This window comes from Labrus bergylta, chromosome 17 (genome assembly GCF_963930695.1).
Source record: "Labrus bergylta chromosome 17, fLabBer1.1, whole genome shotgun sequence".
Lineage (NCBI taxonomy): Eukaryota > Metazoa > Chordata > Actinopteri > Labriformes > Labridae > Labrus > Labrus bergylta.
In genome coordinates this window covers 5230871-5243445 of record NC_089211.1, presented here as the reverse complement: position 1 = coordinate 5243445, position 12575 = coordinate 5230871, and the positions used below count along the sequence as shown (strand labels likewise).

The 12575-nt window shown below is 38.8% G+C and overlaps 2 long non-coding RNA genes across 2 annotated transcripts; one reads left to right on the top strand and one right to left on the bottom strand.

The window, feature by feature from the left end:
• Positions 1-4312: 4312 nt before the first annotated feature.
• Positions 4313-5625, bottom strand: LOC136183192 (uncharacterized). The gene is made up of 2 exons (XR_010669027.1): positions 5357-5625; positions 4313-4756 (listed from the first exon to the last, which is right to left on the bottom strand). It is a non-coding gene; the product is annotated as an uncharacterized lncRNA (long non-coding RNA).
• A 2038-nt stretch (positions 5626-7663) lies between these two features.
• Positions 7664-10728, top strand: LOC109996478 (uncharacterized). Its single transcript, XR_002278502.3, has 3 exons — positions 7664-9932; positions 10041-10164; positions 10358-10728. It is a non-coding gene; the product is annotated as an uncharacterized lncRNA (long non-coding RNA).
• Positions 10729-12575: the final 1847 nt, after the last annotated feature.

Sequence of the window (12575 nt, the reverse complement as noted above, 5' to 3'; positions counted from 1 at the left end):
AGTTCCCTCTGAGGTTCCTGAACGAGTTTCCTCTGAGGTTCCTGAACGAGTTCCCTCTGATGTTCCTGGTGGGGTCTCCTCTGAGGCATTAGCATCCAAGTTATATTTTCTTGAGATGTTAAAATAAAGATTGTTAATATACAGTAATAAAGCTACAGCATCACCTACAGTAGTGCAATTTGTCATCATGGTCATGGGTGACATTTTTCAAACTTGCACTCCTAAATTATGTACAACATTGTACCAACTGGTGATCTAGGATTAAGGAATGTGTAAAACTACATGTAAATTACATGTATAAATAATAAATAGGTCTCACTTCTCACAACTGTCAATGTGGTTTTCCATCTGTGGTCCAGAAGTTTGCGGAGTGATGGTCTCATTGGGTGGACTCTAGCAAAAAGCAAAAATTAGACAACACAATTACATTAATTTGTACCATGCAATAAATCCCATGTAATTACCACATGACATATCTTGAAGATTTCATTTTAGACCATATCGCCCAGCCCTAACTACCGCTGAAACACAATGTTACCTCCAGGTCTATATCTTTTTGGAGTGGCCTTATATAAATTACTGCTGCCCCAACTCCAAGTTCTTTGCTGCACAGTCTCTCCGGAGTATACCCATCCTCTGGACAGGGCATGATGTCCAAGACCTTGGACCTTGTAGAACCTCGGCTCCTTAAGAGCTGAAACCCTCCACGGTGCTTTAGTTGTGGAAAGTTCAAGTGGAGATGATTGGAAAACTCAGATGCATGGCAGTATTTGTCTAAGGGAAAAAAAATAAAGCAGTATCATGACCAACTGAGGTAAAAACCATACACCAAAACAAACGGTGAATTCTGTGAACTGTCCTACCCCTATCCATTTCTGTGCTGAGGGATTAGTAAAAATAAAAAAGACCTACCTGGGAAAGTGATTTTTCTTTCTTCTAAAGCTGCCCTTTCAAGTTCCCTTCTCACTGCTAGACTTGGAACCTCGCAGTCCTTTCCCTTGGCAAGGCAAAAAAAAACATGTGTGTATGTGGGTTTTTTTAAAGTCTTGGTCACATTGGCTGGTGACGTTGATCTCCGTAGGACACCTTGTGCAGCCGGGTAGGGACTAAAGAGCTTTAAAATCTCTGCTGGAGGACATATGGAAAGAAGAAAAAGATTAATGCTTAGACAGTTAGATCCTTAGTTAGAAGTTAGCTAGTGTAGTACACATCTATATCTGTATGATAATGAGTGATAAAGCTCAGGAAGCACAGTCAAATCATATACGTTTGTTACTATAAAGGAGGACACTACTGTAAGGTAGGTACATTTATTTACATGTCATATTTCTATTAGTCTAGCTGTGCACGATTCTGTTTAATAATTTAAGGACACAGTCTATAATAATTTTCCCCGGTATTTATTTAGGTTGGAATTAAACATTTGTTCAAGCCAGCAATGTATGTTTGTGCACTGAGACAAAAACCGCTTCACCTCCGTCAAGTCTCCATGACAGCAGTGTGTTGACAACAGTCACTTTTTACTGCATGTTTTATATTTGAGATCGTTTTTATTCCAGCAGAAACGGAGCAAATAGGATGTGGGTAAAAGATACGATCCGTAAGCTAAAATACGGGGAATATCATACATTTTCAAAAGAGCGCTGGTGACGACAACACTGCCTTTCTGAAAAGTAGACAGATTTTCAAATTGAGCGCGCGGAGCCGCCACACAGAAAAGGCGCAAAGATGCTGGATGGGCGCCTTTTCTCTGGGAGGCAGCCTGCTGCTGCAAATGCTCTCTCCTCATTGTAACGCTGGCGTTGATAAACAAGCTATGACCTGTGACAGGACAGTAATTTGGCCAAAAATGAAATGTTTCCCATACAGTTTCAAGTCGTTTACAGTTAAATCATGTAAGTGCAACCATTAGCATGTTATTTGACTAGAATTTTATCACAGGACCATTGCTGTGAAAGCTAAAATCTTACCTCGAACCCTAGGTCGGCGATCGGGAGCAGAAGGTGTAGCATTTGGAGAAGTGTGGGCCGTGGGTGGTGGTGACTGTCCTTGCTGCTGTTCTAAAGCGGCAGCTGCCTCCCGCAGAAGTTCTACAACGGACTTTGAGATTCTCCCGCTTATTTCCTTCCAACTCGACTGTACAGGGTCAAACCAAGGGGCAACCTCCGGTCTCGAAAAATGAAGCCTATGCGGAAGTACAAAAAACTGCAGTTCCTCGAGGTTCCGCTTGAGGCTGGCTGCAGAAGCGCCGGAAGTGCCATAAGCCCACAGCCAAAAAAGCCCGTTTCTACCACAGGAATCAACATGTTTACAGCCTGGTTCAAAAAACGAGATATATCTGAGAAGTTGACGGCCCCTTCTCCTCACACTGTGGGGGGGGTGAATTTTTTTATAACTCATCGGATTTTATTCTATTAAGGAAAACGACTATGCCCATATTTGGTTGTGTCAGATTTGATTGACAGCTCTGCGCGCTGCATCTGTCTGTCAGGTCAGCAGGTCAGCAGGTCAGGAGGTCAGCAGGTCAGGAGGTCAGCAGGTCAGGAGGTCAGCAGGTCAGGAGGCTAACAGCTTGATCCGTCTGATTTCTCCTCTTTCTTACTTCGTTTGGAGAGTTTGTTTAACACATATCTGACAACATACATGGCTTGCTGTGCAGTTAACAGACCATCCAACAAGTTGATGCTTCAGTTTTTTTCGGTAAGTGATATATTAGTGTTATATTTACTGCTTACTCGTGTTTATATTTACGGACCTAGCTTGTTTAGCGTTAGCTTGTAAACCAGTCGGCAAACTGTGTAGCTCATTATTTACATTATTTACATTAATTACGGTCAATGGTTTAGAAATGTTTGTTGTTAAGATGTTGTTGTTGAAAATAATGAGTTTGTGTGATGTTAGAAGCTAAAGGTTCATCTCGGTGGTTAACCACAGACTGTAAATATGGTTATCTGACGTTATGATGAATGTTATTCTCCACATAAATGTGGACATTAAAAACAAACTTTGTGTAGTAATTATCCGTCAGTAACATAAACTGAACTGAACCTAATGTGCTGTGTAGGTTATAGAGGATGGCATTAAAGTTACATGGTTGATGTAGTGTCTTAAGATTTGAGCAAACTGTTAACAAATTAAAAAACTTCACTTTGTAAGAGCATCTGTAACCATTAAGAACTATATTAATAACCATATTAAGTTTCACTGAACTCATACAAGGAATATAGCAGTAGAAATATAAAATATAAATAACATATGGAATGAAAATAAGATATAAAGCACATAGATATAAAGTATAAGAAATAGTTTGAAGAATACAGCCATGTACTGAGCTCATGTTAATAATAAATGAGTTACTGTATGTTCTGTACTAAAGCACAGAGAGTTGGGACCTGTTAATGATTTAAATAATTCAGGTTATATTTGTTTCATGTAGATGAAGTACTATCCACAATAAACTGCTTAATTTTTCCTCACAAAATCTGAGACAATTTGATGTGGAATATCATTGTGTGAGTGAGAGAGCTGAAAACAGCATGATTACAATAATGTTTATCTTCTTAACTTTGAATAGATGTTGATTACCTGAATACTGGACCTTTGTTGTCTGGGTAGTACACTGTTGAATTTATAAATGTACTCTTACACACAGATGAATACAGAAAAATAGATGAGAACAAAAAAAATGATTTCATGAATAACTGATTTTTTCTCTCTTTCTTTGTCATCCTGAAGACCTCTCACTAAAAGTCCATGTTCTCCTGGATCCATGTCACATGCTCGAGCTTCTTCTGAATGACTTTTCAACAGTCAAAGTTCTGCTGAGAGAAGATGGCCAACAGATAAGACAGCAGTACATGAAGGAGCTCCACAAGCTTCAGAAGAAGGAGGAGGGTTTGCACCTTAGAAGACTGTATTCATGCTTCAGCTGTTCAAATAAAACTAGATCTCCTCCAAACAACTTGCAATCAAACTATTTTCTTCCCATTTTAAAACCCTTTGTCCAGTTTAGATGGGAGAAGTTGATATTATGTGATATTGATCAGGGAAGACTACATTTCTAAATCATTTTTAACTGTGTTTTTATTCACAAGTTATTGATCTTATTTACTCTCGGTGTATCTTGATTTAAGAATGGGGCTGTGTTTAAGGTCATATTTTTGCAATGACTCTGTTCCATCCCACTTTCAGAAATGAACTACATTAGTATTTATCAAAAGAGTAAGAAGTTGTGTAAAAGTAGACTTCCTTCCCTAAGCTATTGAGTTGAGCATTAATCTGAAATGTATACTCATAAGTAGACATAAAGGAGTGCATTTATATAGAAATATTTATTTAATCTGAAAAACAACATTAAAAAAAGTCTGTTTTTACAGCAGAGATTAACATGTTTACAGCTTGGTACAAAACAAACAAATAGGTGTGATTAGCTCATGTCTCAATGGACACACACTGTACAGGGGGTGAATGTTTTGATGAAGGATAAGAGTTATTCACAATAAGGCGTGTAGCTGACCAGCTTGACAGGTGGGCGCGGTGTAACGGTTTGTCAAAAGGCTTAAAACCCGTCTCAGCTCTCAGCCTGTGGGTGACATCACTCAGACCTCCCTCACAGCGAGCTGTTGAAGAGAAGCAACCGAAGTCCACCCCAGAAGAACCAACAAATGCAGATGTTGTTGAAGCTCAGGTTTCTTCCTCTGTCTCTGCAGCTCTCTGGGCACCTCGACGGACCAGTCACCAATAATCCACACTGTGTCTATAGGAGAAATACAAAGGTGTTCAATTAATGCCTCAGACAAAATGTACAGTTAACTACATGTGACAGCTCAGGCTGTTTTTTTGTTATGAGCCACATCTGCAGGAATAATATTGAACAAGGTAGCTGCAGCTCCTAATAATAGATGCCAGTCTTAAACAGTATTTTTTCTAATACTTAAAGTTTTTGGTGTGAAGCTGACACTGTCCACAGACTCCATGACTTCACAGGTTCAATAGAAAACAAATGTCTTCTAATAAATACTAAATCATTATTTTTCAGTTGTCATGTTCACCTCATTGCTGTTGACATCAGTAAATATAAAACACAGACATTCCTCTTTTTGTCAGAACAGTAACATGAACTGTATGCTTTGTAATATTGATTTCTTCTGGATGTCTCATATTTATTTACAGTTTATGGATAAAACTTTGTTAATGTATTTCTCTGCTAACACTGACAAAGTCTAACTGCTCTGACAAATAACTCATAAACATAATTGTATATTTAAAAAAGTGTAGTTTTAAGACTTTAATTAAATATTTGTGTTGAATATAATTAGTTTTAACTGTGTTGTAGAAAAGTTAAATGTTAACTTACTGTTTGTAGAGTTTTCTCAGGACGAGCAGGAATAGTTGATGATAGCAGCCTAGCTGTTAGCTATGCTGTGAAGAGGACTGCTAACGTCGAGCTGAATGGGCGGAGCTAAGTCCCGCTGGTCCCGCCTTACTGCTGTCGCTAGGTTGATCCGAAGTTAGGTTGAGACTGCAAATCCAATATGGATGCGGCCGTCGATTGGACTCATTTTCTGCCTATGTCACAGACGGGTCAGGGTTCGTCCAGTAATATTTACAGTCTATGGGTCAAACTGACCGTTCTATTCTTGTTCTATGGACTTGGTGGCTAACAGCTTGCACCAGCGTTAAAGATGCACACCGCCACCTATTGTATTGGATGCGTAGTGCGGTCGGCCTGTGAGCTGGAGTCTGACGTCACTTTCCTGCGTCGTCCACTTAGACATTTCGTTTTCGAGTTGGTTTGAATTATGATCACTTTTTAGCACGGCAAGTTTGAAATCGAAAAGCCAAAGACCTTTTCGTTTTCATTTGAATGATGTCATACAATATGCATACATAGAGAGTAAAAGTATAATGCAAACTGGATGACTGAATATTCATTTTAAATATAGGTCAAATAATGCTCCTATATTCTGAAAATTAAAATGTGTTTCTGTTACTGCATTTTCATTTTCAAATTAGCATTTTCGTTTGAATTATGATACAGATTTAGCGGGGCATTTTTTGAAAATGATAAAACAAATGTCATTTTCTTCATTTTAATTTAGTCAAAGAATGTGTGTTTTTGAAGTTGAAAACTAAAATTCAAATTAGATAAATTAATCATTTTATTTTTGAGTCAAATAATACACTCATATTCTGAAAATTAAAAAGCATTTCTGTTAATGCATTGAATTTTCAAATTAGCTTTATCATTTGAATTCTGATCACTAATCACTTCCATAATCTGTGTGCTTAGATCACTTTATAAATTGAAAGAATAACCTTTTCTGCTCTTGAGGTGGTTAGGGCTTCATTTCAATGAGCTTTCTTTTACAACTGTGCTGGTGCAACTCCTGCCCGATAGGCAGGAAGGACTACATCAGCAACTTTCTGTTGTGTTGTTTTTAAGCACTGGAACATGCCTGTAATTAGTCTATTCTATAAAGTACCAAAAGGTGGAGCTGTTGGCTCAGGCCCAGGCGTAGAAAATGTAGGCAGTGGCATTTGTTGAATTGGCTGCTGCCTGTTCATCATGAGCAGGTCTCTTACTTTAGGGCAACGATGAAGCTGGGAGGGAATCATATGTTAAGTTCTGTGTGTGTGTGTGTGTGTGTGTGTGCGTGTGCACGTGCATGTTTGTGAGAGGGTTAATGTGTCTGCAACTAATGTCACATGCTATTCCATTGAGCTGAATATTTAATGTGCACATTAATGCCTATATGCCAGAAAACCTTTCCACACTTTGAAATACCATTTTATAAACTGTGTTGTACAACATTGTTACTGCAAAGGTGCAAATATCCAAAATATGAGAAGGAAGTGAGTAAGCTCATATTTTTTACTTCTTTCACTGAAATGTCTTAAGCTGTAGTAAATGTGTTTCCATCGGGCACCCTGGTAGCTTACCTGGTAGAGGGTATGTCCATGCATGTACAGAGGCTTCGTCCTCGCTGCACACGTTGTAATCCAATCCCCTTCCTCACCTCTCACATTTTCTGTCTCGCTTTAGCTTTTTATCAATAAGGACAAAAAAGACATACAAAAAAGATCTGTAGAAAAAGCTTGTGTCTGATCAAGCAGCACAGGAGCAAGCAAGGGCAGGGGACGGGGAGTGGAAATCGTTCATTCATGACGACCCACAGCCCAGACTTACCCTGGAGTGGCTCCCTTTAGTAGTTGTTGGCTCATGTTTTATCCTGACCTTTGACCCCGAGTAAAACCATGAACGCCTTACAGGAATGAGCTCTTCTTTGCTAAAAACAGATGTCCTATATTTTTAGGTCAATTGAACAACCTCAATATTTACTTTCAGGACAAAGATGTCGCACAGGTAAAGAAAGGAATGATTGTCTTGTTCACATTATTGTAATAGTCATTTGTGTTCTGTTTTGTTTATCTGTTAAGGGTGCATTATTTGTTTTTATATAGTGTTTAGCCAAAGAAAGAAGCATTCGTTGGTAAACAGGGACTTTGTGTGTATTGGCTTTCTTCATTTCTTAATCATACCATCATGTGGGGGAAAAAGGCATGAAGGGAAGTGCGTTCTCTCAGTTATTATTTTTAAAATCAAGATAGATAGTAAACGCGGCTTCTCCTACGTCCTCCTGTTAGCTACAGTGTTATGCCCCATACAATGTCATGTTTAAGGACATCTTACTTGTTGTTGTGTTACAGTGCCACCTTGTGATGTTTGCTTGTATTTATCTACCTTACTTTTCCTATCATAGAAACTGAAAGTAAAATAGTAGTCCATGAGCCAGTGAGTTGGCTGCAGCACTTTTGATAGCTCAGTAGTTTCACGTTTCTTCTACTCCTGCATGCTAATGCAACGTCTGTATAAACGTTGATACTATGTGTATTAATTTTAGAAAGGATGTATTTTGTTTCTATATAGATGCTAACTGCTAAGCTAGTGTTAACTTTACCATTCATTTGTTTAAGATGCTATATACTAGTGCTGTGTTGCTATACATGTGTAGACATGCACAGTCAACTGCCTTATTGTGTTTATTAATAAGGACCTTTTTGTATTGTTTTCAGTTTCACAAAAAAAAGAAACCTCGGTAAACTTAATGAGACTCAGCAACATTTTGTGGAGTTTTATTGGGGACTGTTTAGCTGGTTGGATAGTTAGCTTCAGCAGCTAGCGAGGCCTACACATGCAGCTACTCGGGCGTATCTGAATTGCCAGTACATACTCAATCTTTCAGTATGCAGTACGTACTATCCGTGCTGCATACTGTTAGTACCTACTATTCAGTAGGCGTGGCACAGTAGGCAGATATTTGTGCCTACTTCTTCTGATTCATTCAGTATGGAAGTGACGTCATTTATGTTTTTTTTTGTTTTTTTTGTTTAGCTTTATTCAAGAAGAGTAATGCACATATACAGTCAGGTAAACAAAAAACAATATCACAATGTAAATCAAGTAAAAGACAGATTAAATAACTAAATAACATCCAGTACATAAAGGAAAGTACAAAGGAAAGACAGTAATATACAGAATATAAAATAAACCAACAAAGACGCATTTAAATAGTTAAATCATTATTTAAATAGAGGGGGAAAGGTTTTATAATAATGTATACATTTGTTATATTTTCTGTTGTTAATTTAAAGTAGTGATTTCAGTCGGGACTTTAACTCTAGATTAAAAATTCATTCTATTAATCCACGCTCATTTGTTTTGATTTGGAGGTGAAACCCGGAAGTTAGTATCCATACTGAAATGTTCAGTATACTGAGGTGGACCCAAAAAATGTATACTGAATGACCACGAAAGTTCAGTATACTGAAACTCCATACTGAATAGTACGTACTGCATACTGAACTGTGACAATTTGGAAAGGGCCTCGGTTCTAGCCCCCCTCGAAAAAAATTTGTCAGTGTGACGTCTTGTCAGTGTGATATCACTGATCTAAGCCCATTGGCTCGTTGTGGCAAGCCCAGCAGCTCATGTTGCAGGCCTGTTAACTTCTGTAGCACGCCCACGATATGCCGCAGCCTGCGGTAGCATAGTAGTGCTAAGGTGCTAATGCACATTAGCTTGAGCAAAAAACGGACTTGGAAAGAAGTTTCAGCTCCTACTCTCTGTGGCAGCTATGGAGATTCTGATGCTTCTGGAAGATCACAACCACGACATGTAAGTACGCTTCATTAATTGTCTTTTTTATTTGTTTGAAAACAACTTTTGAGCTGCTACGGATATATTAGTTCTGTGGAGGCTGTCTGTAGCTGAACTGTAAGCCTCGGCTAACATGCTAAGTAATGCTATTTTTCAAAATTAGAGCAGTATTTATTATTATTACTATTTATCAACTTTCAGCTAAAGCGGTAACAGGTATAGCAGTGTTAACCACCCTCAGACATGTAAGTAGTGTTTTGGGGCTCCAGATCAGCTTTTTTACAGACTCAGGGCATTATTGGACTCTGCAACCGGCTGACATTGTTGTGGTTAGCCTCTCTCTACTCTGCTGTGTCTCCACTTCTGCATAAAACAGTTTTGTTACTTTGCATTTGTTTATTGGTGTGAGAAGCTTGAAAGGTGCTAAAGTTCGGGTTTTGACCATGGTTCGAGACGGTCTAATGAATGTAAAATCCACTTTGTTACAGTATCTGAGCTTTATAAGACTCTGCTAACTTCCCGGCTAACACAGCTGTTGTTATCCTCTTTCTACTCTCTTATCCACCTCTGAGTAAAACTACTTTGTTACGTGGTGAGTTTTTATCGATGTAGTAAGCAGATTACACAGGCAACAAGCTCCAGTATCCTAACGAGTGTACCAAGGTTCCATGATGAGGTTGGGTGGCAGACAGACTCCCCACAAGTCTCAGAGGCCACACAGACATACCTACCTCCAAAGGTCCACACACAGTTGGCCTGGGGACAAGCAAAGGTACGCACACACACCTAAAAAATTGTCCAACTGCTGAAATCTGAGCAATGATATCAGAAAACTGTGATTTCATTACATGATTGCTGATTTTAGCTTTTTGTATTATAGCTTGTTGCTGTCTGTGATGCATAACAACGAACATGCTGAACGTAATAAAGCAACAACCTCTACAGGACAGCTGGTCTATAAGGTGGCATTCTTCAAATCCTCAAAAAAACAGACACAACATACAGTGAGTTACAAATTATTTAATTTTTTAAACCCAAAAGCGCAATCTATTTTTAAACCTTTAAAGTGATAAATACCTATGTGAATATACCTTCAAAGTCTTTGTAAACGTTTCCAAAATAACAGATGAGTGTGAAAAATGAGCAATAACCAAACATTATGAAATAGATTTTTGTTCTTGAATGACTTTTTTACAGGATATGTTGGGGACTTGATGGCACTGGTGTTGGAGGAGATGTTTCAGGAACCAGAACCATTCATGGAGGAGCTGCAGAAAATGCCTGACTCTCAAAAAGGAGGAGGGATGGCTCGACACGTGTCCAGGTGTAGTCAAGGGGCGGGCCGAAAACCAACATACTGTCCAGTCGGGTCAGGAAACTCGGGGCGAATCCTCAGGATGACACACAACAGGATAACCACTCTGCAGTGTCCAAAGTATCTGCAGCACCGGCCCACAAAGCTGCGATGAGCTGTCTGCACAGCCTGTATGGAGACAATATAGTTGGATGTAAAAATTTTACTTCTCATTGTATATTTACACGTCAAGAATAAAGAACTTTCAACAAATGATTTTCTCACTTGTTTACTTTTATTCCTCTGAAATAGTGAAACTGTTCGATTAGAATGAATTTGATTGAAGATGTTAATCATTGTTTATAATGAACATACTCTTCTCCGTGATGTTCTCCTCTGAAGATGTTTTGGATGTTTTGAAGTGTATATGGGTTTAAACAGTCCTGGATGTTTTTGGTACAAGGAACAGGCAGCGGATTTATTCTCCTGATGAAAGAAGATACTGATTAAAATGAAATGGTGTTCAATAAGAAGGAAAATAATGACAGAGGAGGAAACATTATTGCCTTGAGATTTTGACCCAACAAACACGTGATTATTGCCTGGGCTTTTGTAGTCAAAGTAAGTAAGTCTATGATGTCATTGATACTTACAATTGCTCTTTGAATTTTTAATCACATCAAGGAGGTGATATACAATGCAGAACAAGATGAGTCGCTGCAATAAACAACGTACAGTACTAATGTAAATACTATAAAAATGTATTGTACAGAACACATTTGTGGCCAATAATTGTAATCAAGCCAAACTTTGTGAAGCCACAAGTAAGATATATATTTTTGGATTAGGGAAATATGCTGGTAGCTCCAGTCAGTGAAATTGGAAGAGGCTAACGTATTTTTCAACATAATAACAGAGTTTTTCTGATAAAAAGACTTGATACAAACATAAGCTGTGTGTTACTGTTGCTATGTTTTTGTTGGAAGTTATCATGGTATTCTGCAGCACACGGTGTTTGCTTCAGTAAGCATTTAGCTGCAGTTTCCACACTTAACATATACGTAAACAACGCAATGAAGCTATTGCGTTAGCTACCGATTAACATATATTACACACATATTACATCTGAAAAGGCTGCAAAATAAATACCTACAACACTGAAACGTCGTGCTCATGCCTTTGTGGCAAAGGTTGTTGTGTTTGTTCCTTCTCTCTGTCAGATTAGTGAAGTTGAAGTTGCCACTGCCGTTTGCATACCGGTGTTTTTGCTCTGCTCGGAGCCAAAGTGGCTGCATTCCCAATATGGTAAAAGGGGCGTGACATTTCCGAGGACCGTGCTGAGCGACTGACCAATCACGACAGAGCCGACAGGCCGACCGATCAGATCAGACTTGGCACACGTGGGGACTCTGAACGTGGGCACTTCAGAGCCTTAGAAGAGAGGGTGCGTTCGAATTGTCCCTCCTATCTCCTTTCACTATCCACTTTACCTTAACCCCGGAAGCATGTAAGTGGTGGCCATGATAAGAGCCGTTCGAATTCTCTAAAAGTTAAGGAAAGGTGGGTCAATGCTTCCTTTATAACCTCCTTTAGCATAGGATACACTGGACCATCCTTTACCAAAGGAGATGAGATATGCCGCCCCACAATTCCTTGCGGCCGCAACATTTAAAGCGAGTCGCGCATCCGACCGTTCACGGAAATGAACGATGATCGTAAAGTGACACAGATCATGTAAGAGATAAAAGATAAGAGACATTTTTATCCAGATGATGTTTTATTCAACATATTTCATTCTCTTAAGAATGCTGTGCAGTTGTACATTTGTATGCTTAAAACATTATGTGTAGATTATATCTTACATAAATGTAACTCTTAATTTCATACAATATGTTGATGTTGATTTCTGAGTGGACAGGAAGCTGATGGTTTCACTTTTCTTACTCGTAGCCTGGTAGTCTATATTGCTTTTATTTCAATCCCAACCTTGTGGTAATCAGGATTATTTCACCGGTAAGAAGCACAGGGGAAAGTTTTTTAGATGCGTTTTTTGTAGTCCATTTTCGGAACATTGTAGTTTCAACACGGCAGACCCACGTCATTAACCTCCACCGGCCCGTC